We start from the raw sequence: 8,907 nt of genomic DNA, 5'->3' as shown, positions 1-8,907 counted from the left end.
TGATCTCGCGAGAACGGTAACAAACGAGTCATGTCTCCTCTCCCTACACAGCAGAGTAGAGAGCCGCTCCTGCAGCCATCAATAACAAGAATTTGATGCCAAAGGTGAATGTCCTTTCAGAAGCTCTAGGTGTAATCGGTGTTTAGTTTAGTTTTTAGTTTTTGTGTTACAATCACTTTATTTTAGTCAGTGACACAGCGTTTGGTTCTACTTATATATACGTGTATTTGAATCATTGTCTTCCTCTTAACACAGATGAAGGTTGTATGGTGTTGAACTATGTCTTCAGATGAGTTAAGAGAAGGTAATGCCTTGCGACAAATAGGTTTTGTTTTGACAAGTAATGTAATCTTCAAACTCCACTCCTCCACACAGAGAGAAAGAGACAAGGACAAACAGACAGACACACAGACACAGACACATGATACACAGACACAGCCAGCCAGCCAGACACACAGACAGACAGACAGACACATACACAGAAAGACACATACACAGACACAGCCAGCCAGCCAGACACACAGACAGACAGACAGACACATACACAGACACAGCCAGCCAGACACACAGACAGACAGACAGACACATGATACACAGACACAGCCAGCCAGACACACAGACAGACAGACAGACACATGATACACAGACACAGCCAGCCAGACAGACAGACAGACACATACACAGACACATGATACACAGACACAGCCAGCCAGCCAGACACACAGACAGACAGACAGACACATGATACACAGACACAGCCAGCCAGCCAGACACACAGACAGACAGACAGACACATGATACACAGACACAGCCAGCCAGCCAGACACACAGACAGACATACAGACACATGATACACAGACACAGCCAGCCAGCCAGACACACAGACAGACACAGACACATGATACACAGACACAGCCAGCCAGCCAGACACACAGACAGACACAGACACATGATACACAGACACAGCCAGCCAGCCAGACACACAGACAGACACAGACACATGATACACAGACACAGCCAGCCAGCCAGACACACAGACAGACACAGACACATGATACACAGACACATCCAACCAGCCAGACACACAGACAGACAGACAGACACAGACACATCATACACAGACACAGCCAGCCAGCCAGCCAGACAGACACACAGACACAGACACATGATACACAGACACAGCCAGCCAGCCAGACACACAGACAGACAGACAGACACATGATACACAGACACAGCCAGCCAGCCAGACACACAGACAGACAGACAGACACATACACAGACACATGATACACAGACACAGCCAGCCAGCCAGACACACAGACAGACAGACAGACACATCATACACAGACACAGCCAGCCAGCCAGACACACAGACAGACAGACAGACACATACACAGACAGACACATACACAGACAGACAGACAGACAGACGGAAACAGAATCGAATTCACGATTTCAGAGCGCGCACTCACACACACACACACGCTCACAGGCTCACACGCACGCACGCACTGATACATATATTCTGATGCACATACGCACACAGTAAATAGTCATTTTGTATCTAGCCCTAGAGGATTACACGCTGCAACTTGCTATTCATCAAATGTATAGAGATATTGTATGTTATACATTATACAAGCAGCTTGTATCTTTGAGACGACACTCACACGTCAACCAAGGCAATACTTTAATTGCATACTAAAGCAGTGTGCTGCCGTGGTGACGTCAATGATTGAATACCCCAGTGTTGTTCCAGGATGGATATTACAGGTATTACTTTCCTCCTTCAGGTAAAAGTGACAGTAATACTCATGGGCGTCGTAATGGTTCGCTTTCCGACCCAGCCATGGGAAGTAGATTTGAAACAACAAAAGATTTCTTTTGCAAAACTCCACACACTGGTGCGTCAGCAAACACACCCACAAAGATACAAGTGACAAAAAGAACACGCACAAAGATACAAGTGACAAAAAGAACACGGACATGCATGCAGCATGGGATCGGAAGGTCGCAGGTTCGAATTCGGGCCGGGGCGGACACGGGTCAACTTTATGAGCAGACCCAGAGACGGAAGCCATGTCCCACCCCCGTGTCACCACAATGGCACGTAAAAGACCACGGTCATTCTGCCATAAATGCAGATGGCTGATACCACCTAAACACGCATACACATGTGTGTCTCGTCAAAAGCCGTGAGGGCGTAAAACTCGAATCATATAACGCAAATCTCGAAATATTTAGCCTGTAGGACATACAGCATTCTCTCTTTCCTTTGGGTCATGCAGGCCAACATAGGAGTAGGGTGTACAAACATGGCCAATGAAAGCAGTGGCTCTGCTAGGTTTTCTGACTGACTATCTTTCAGGCTAGCTGTTTCCCTTTCATGTACGTTTTCTCCTCCAATCATTCCCTCATCATTCCCTCATTTTTACTCAGCTTTGCTATTTTTTCATAACCACGGGGCCAAAGAATTTGACAGCCGCATTGACAAATGACGTATTAAAGTTATTACGGTCAAGAGACCTACCGCTACCGTACACTGCTCATGCCAGTGTCACGGAGTTGCCCAGGCACAAGCCCATTTCTAATAGGACGTTTTCCTGTTCAGGCTTTTGCAGGTGCATTTTAACAACAGAGCTAAAGAATTCCAGTGATCTGCGAGTTATTTGAAAAATGAATTATTTTATTTACAATATTCGTACTCAGATATGTGAACAGACAGCTCATTGAAATGGAACAGCACGATTCTATGACGTACACACGATTCTATGACGTACACAAGGCCAATGGACTGCTGAGTGTAACAGTTTGTCCAACTTTCCCTTCGACGAGAATCGTTTCAGCTTGTTCCACAAGTTACAGCGTGTGACTTGTGAGTTAGAAACGTGGTATGAAATGGAAGTAAAACTTTGCCGTTGCAGAACTAAGTTGGGGATCCTGCATCCTGCAGTCAAAGTATTGAGACTAAGTAGGATGATCCTGCATCCTGCAGTCAAAGTATTGAGACTAAGTAGGATGATCCTGCAGTCAAAGTATTGAGACTAAGTAGGATGATCCTGCATCCTGCAGTCAAAGTATTGAGACTAAGTAGGATGATCCTGCATCCTGCAGTCAAAGTATTGAGACTAAGTAGGATGATCCTGCATCTTGCAGTCAAAGTATTGAGACTAAGTAGGATGATCCTGCATCCTGCAGTCAAAGTATTGAGACTAAGTTGGGGATCCTGCATCCTGCAGTCAAAGTATTGAGACTAAGTTGGGGATCCTGCATCCTGCAGTCAAAGTATTGAGACACCGGGGCTGATGGGCACGAGAAAGCTACCAGCTAGGTGGGATTGGTTGACATTGAGCTTTGTTTGTGGCTGCACCCAATCCGACCCCGCAGCTGGCTCCCACCCATATAGCAACTTTCTTGTGCACATCTCAGCCCAGGTGCTCAAGGTCTGTGTCCCCATACAATATGGAAATGAATTTATCATCCCTCTTGTGGAGCACATTTGTGTGAACCCTATTACTGTGTGCGTGAATCAACATGTTTCTGAGTAACGGACACAGAAGCTTGAAACATATCTGACGTCTTCCATGTTTAGCTGTCAGCGTGTCTCCGTAAGAAGGCCTGCGAAGAAAAGCCAAAAGGAAAATTAAAATGAATGAAATTTGAGATGTAGGCCAGATTGCAATACTCCCCAAAACCTCCCTGAACTTTCCTGTCTCCCGACGTCATGTTATTGCCAATGTTATTGTCCAAGACGGGATCAAAGCATTTGTTTTATTAAATGTTCACTTCTCTCGCTTTTGCCACATCGCGGATATACTAAAGGAAGACATCATATATTTCTGTGAAATAAGCCTCACTGTCTACAAGTAAGCTTATGTGACGCAACTTTCCTGTATGCTTTTCCTAGAATGAACACATAGGTATTACATCTGGAGACGCTTTTTGAAACACAGGCTGAAAAATTGTATTCTGTTTCCATACAGAACAAAATCCTCAGACCAGATGGCACCAGCAATCATTTCGGGGAAAAAGAAGTCTGGTAATCCCCTCAGCTTTGACAGGTAGTGTTGCTAATCGTGTGGACAGCGCTAGGTCCATCAAAACACGTCGTCTTTCGGCGCAAAGCGCGCGGGGGGGGGGGGGGGAGGTAGTGTTTGTCCTTTGTCATCAGATGTAATTGTCTCGTACAAACCTCTTTGCTTATGGGTATGAAGAAGTGCAAGAGAAAGTTTCACGTAACTGCATCACACGCGTATCTGCTTATGGCGTGTGTGTGTGTGTGTGTGTGTGTGTGTGTGTGTGTGTGTGTGTGTGTTCGTTCATGCGTGCGTACGTGCGTGTGTGTATTATTCATTAGGTTTGTTCTCCTATCGTTCCCGTCTGTCTTGAAGTGTAGACGGGTGGTGATGTAACACACCTTTCCCCTAATACCATTGTGCTGTGGAGATTGCAGTGCTAGTGAGACTGGGTGCATGTGACGTCCCTCTCATGTTGTCATCATCTTAATGCAGTGTCGTTGTCTGATGCCCAGGGGCAAGAAAAAAAGAAAAAGAAAACTGGAACCCAAAATGGACCTTGGATCACATGGCTGACACAGCCAGCACTGTCGTCCGCTGACACCTCAGGCTCTGTTTTTTTTCACGTGCTCAGCAAGTTTAATGTCTGCGAGAAATCGGTCGGAGTAATCTACTTTTCGTGAATAGTGCAAGGAAAAAAGTCATATATGCAAAATGCGTGGCAAGCTTTTAAGGGTATTAACATTAGCATCATGATCTGTTCCTCCTGCTAGCTTGAGGATGTAAACTGGAAGTTAAGGATATAGCATACTTCAAAGGGAGAACTGATATCCCCTCTATAGTAAAACAGACGACAGTGTTGCTGTTGCTACTCATACCGCATCGTTGCAAAAATTGATGATGATGATGATGATGATGATGATGATGATGATGATGATGATGATGATGATGATGATGATGATGATGATGATGATGATATCATGATGATGATGATGATGATGATGATGATGATGATGATGATGATGATGAAGAAGGCAGTTTAAATCATGAGTTTAAATGTATGCGTTATGTCACCAACAAAAGAGTAAACAAATAAAAATGTAAAAACAACAACACACAAGAACAAAAGAAAAAATAATTACAGTGTTCTTGTTGTGTGGCACTTTTATACCAAACCTGAAGTCAAATTCAAGAAATGTTGTTCAATTGAAATCAGTGTGTTCACATAGCGAATCCCTTTAAGCGCACACACGTGGACATCAGACTACATCAACTCCTACACGTCGCGAGAAACGTTAATGAACAAACTCTGGTTTGGGCTGGCTGCCGCTGCTTTCCCTTGCAAACAGCTGTATGGTGAGAAAAAAAGTGAATAAGTCATCAGCTCACACACACCCTTGTGCAGGCGGTAGTGTCAAAACTGTTGTGTCAAAACTGTTGTGTCAAAACTGTTGCTTCTGCTGCTCGTTGAGTGATGGAAACAAGTGAATGGCTTGGCCTTCCTTCCAATTTTGATTCTTTCACACCTTTTTTTTTTTTAAGTTTACATCTGATCGAGTCATCTACGATCAAGAAATGTGTTATGCAGTGTCAGGTCTAAAACATGAAATGCAAACAATAAAAGCAAATCACAAGTTGCAACAGACTATACAATTTTAATCAATTACCATCGCAGTTAAAAGAAACTGCTGGGTTATTTAATTTGGCTACCCCATTCAAAGGTAAGTGAGTGAGAAAAGCAAATGGGTTATTTCCAGAGCTGGGTACCAGTGTTACGCGAGTGATATTTCTTTATTTAACAGAGACATTTTAATAAAACAAATTGATTTAATTATTAAATCATTTTTCGAAATATATCCTTGGCATGCAGAGAAAGAATTAGAACTACTTGCACGTTTTGATTGTCTTCGTTCAGTACATTACAACATTTCAAAATACATCACTCGCGTAACATGGACTGAAACCAGATGATCTGACATGGATTTGAATACTAACATTTAAAAACAAAAAAGACAGAAACTAATGATTAAAGTGACCCATATATGTCAATCTGCCAAATTAATTCAGCAACAAAGTCCAAGTCGAGACGTTGTCTTATCGATGCTTGCTACTGGAGGCAAGTTGGACAACAGCCACTTTTTTTAGTGATCACTTGGACATTAATGATATCAACTGCTTGGCAAGATATGAATAATAAATTGATTATGGTCCAAAACAGGATAAGGAAAACAAGGACATTAACAACAAGACTAACACAAAACAAAAGGGCAAAGAGCCAACACGAACTATCGAGTATATCACATGTTATTAGCGGATGGACATGTGTACACTAATTGTGGCTTTAACAGGGACACATTTGGCTTTGCTGCAATCGTGTGATGTTACTTATCACATTTAATGTACAACAAACGGGTCAGAAAACCAATATATCTCTAGACTTGGACAGTTTCCAAAATGAACATCCCTTTGTATCCTGACAAAAATCGGCGCATCACCTTTAAATAGTGTGTCAGTATAAGTTTCCTTTCGTTTTAATGCGAATAGTTGCGAGTACCTTGACACATGCCTATAGGGTCCTGGTCAAAGAAAATGTTTGCCAGTCTTTAGTTTATCAAAGGCGCAGTGCTTCCCATGTAAAGGGTTGGACTGACCATGTGACATGTCGCGAGGCTTTAACGAGGGGCCACCCTCCGCTTGGACACAAACCAACAAGTCGCGTAAGGCGAAAATACAACATTTAGTCAAGCTGTCCAACTCACAGAATGAAACTGAACGCACTGCAATTTTTCAGCAAGACCGTATACTCGTAGCATCGTCAGTCCACCGCTCGTGGCAAAGGCAGTGAAATTGACAAGAAGAGCGGGGTAGTAGTTGCGCTGAGAAGGATAGCACGCTTTTCTGTACCTCTCTTCGTTTTAACTTTCTGAGCGTGTTTTTAATCCAAACATATCATATCTATATGTTTTTGGAATCAGGAACCGACAAAGAATAAGATGAAAGTGTTTTTAAATTGATTTCGAAAATTTAATTTTGATCATAATTTTTATATTTTTAATTTTCAGAGCTTGTTTTTAATCCAAATATAACATATTTATATGTTTTTGGAATCAGAAAATGATGAAGAATAAGATGAACGTAAAGTTGGATCGTTTTTTTACAATTTTCAGATTTTTAATGACAAAAGTCATTAATTAATTTTAAAGCCACCAAGCTGAAATGCAATACCGAAGTCCGGCCTTCGTCGAAGATTGCTTGGCCAAAATTTCAATCAATTTGATTGAAAAATGAGGGCGTGACAGTGCCGCCTCAACTTTTACAAAAAGTCGGATATGACGTCATCAAAGACATTTATCAAAAAAATGAAAAAAATATCCGGGGATATAATTCCCAGGAACTCTCATGTAAAGTTTCATAAAGATCGGTCCAGTAGTTTAGTAGTTTAGTCTGAATCGCTCTACACACACACACGCACAGACACACACACACACACACACACACACACATACACACACACACACACACACACACACACACACACACACACACACACACACAAACCACGACCCTCGTCTCGATTCCCCCTATATGTTAAAACATTTAGTCAAAACTTGACCAAATGTAAAAATCAAGAGCGAGTGGAAATTTGTTGATCTATTCATTTCTAAAAAGCCACAAGTGGCTTTTGAGAAATTGAGTGATGAGAATGTCCCACTGTGCACGGGTAGTGGCCAGGGTGTTGCTGTTTGGGGTGTGTTCCACTGTGCACGGGTAGCGACCAGGGTGTTGGTGTTTGGGGTGTGTCCCACTGTGCACGGGTAGCGACCAGGGTGTTGGTGTTTGGGGTGTGTCCCACTGTGCACGGGTAGCGACCAGGGTGTTGGTGTTTGGTGTGTGTCCCACTGTGCACGGGTAGCGACCAGGGTGTTGGTGTTTGGTGTGTGTCCCACTGTGCACGGGTAGCGACCAGGGTGTTGCTGTTTGGTGTGTGTTCCACTGTGCACGGGTAGCGACCAGGGTGTTGGTGTTTGGTGTGTGTCCCACTGTGCACGGGTAGCGACCAGGGTGTTGCTGTTTGGTGTGTGTTCCACTGTGCACGGGTAGCGACCAGGGTGTTGGTGTTTGGTGTGTGTTCCACTGTGCACGGGTAGCGACCAGGGTGTTGGTGTTTGGTGTGTGTCCCACTGTGCACGGGTAGCGACCAGGGTGTTGCTGTTTGGTGTGTGTCCCACTGTGCACGGGTAGCGACCAGGGTGTTGGTGTTTGGTGTGTGTCCCACTGTGCACGGGTAGCGACCAGGGTGTTGCTGTTTGGTGTGTGTTCCACTGTGCACGGGTAGCGACCAGGGTGTTGGTGTTTGGTGTGTGTCCCACTGTGCACGGGTAGCGACCAGGGTGTTGCTGTTTGGTGTGTGTCCCACTGTGCACGGGTAGCGACCAGGGTGTTGGTGTTTGGGGTGTGTCCCACTGTGCACGGGTAGCGACCAGGGTGTTGCTGTTTGGTGTGTGTCCCACTGTGCACGGGTAGCGACCAGGGTGTTGGTGTTTGGGGTGTGTCCCACTGTGCACGGGTAGCGACCAGGGTGTTGCTGTTTGGTGTGTGTCCCAGTGGAGGATGACCTTACCCCACGTAACAGCCTGGGCGGCTCTAAGACAGGGTGCAATGCTGCTTTCACGGGGTAGCCCGTGCCTTTATCGTCGTTATCTATTGACGACTGCTCGCCGAAATATTCAGTACCACAAGAATTCTTCCCCAATTGCATCAAAGTAATTAAGTGTCTCATGTAGACACACCTTTACCCCACATTATGAATGTTTAACCGCTTTCCGCCAATCTCAGTTTCTTACCAGAACGTACGCTCCGATGCGAATACAAGTTTATCATTTTTATTAAG

Source organism: Littorina saxatilis, linkage group LG17 (genome assembly GCF_037325665.1).
Source record: "Littorina saxatilis isolate snail1 linkage group LG17, US_GU_Lsax_2.0, whole genome shotgun sequence".
Lineage (NCBI taxonomy): Eukaryota > Metazoa > Mollusca > Gastropoda > Littorinimorpha > Littorinidae > Littorina > Littorina saxatilis.
Note: the sequence above shows the minus strand (reverse complement) of the source record.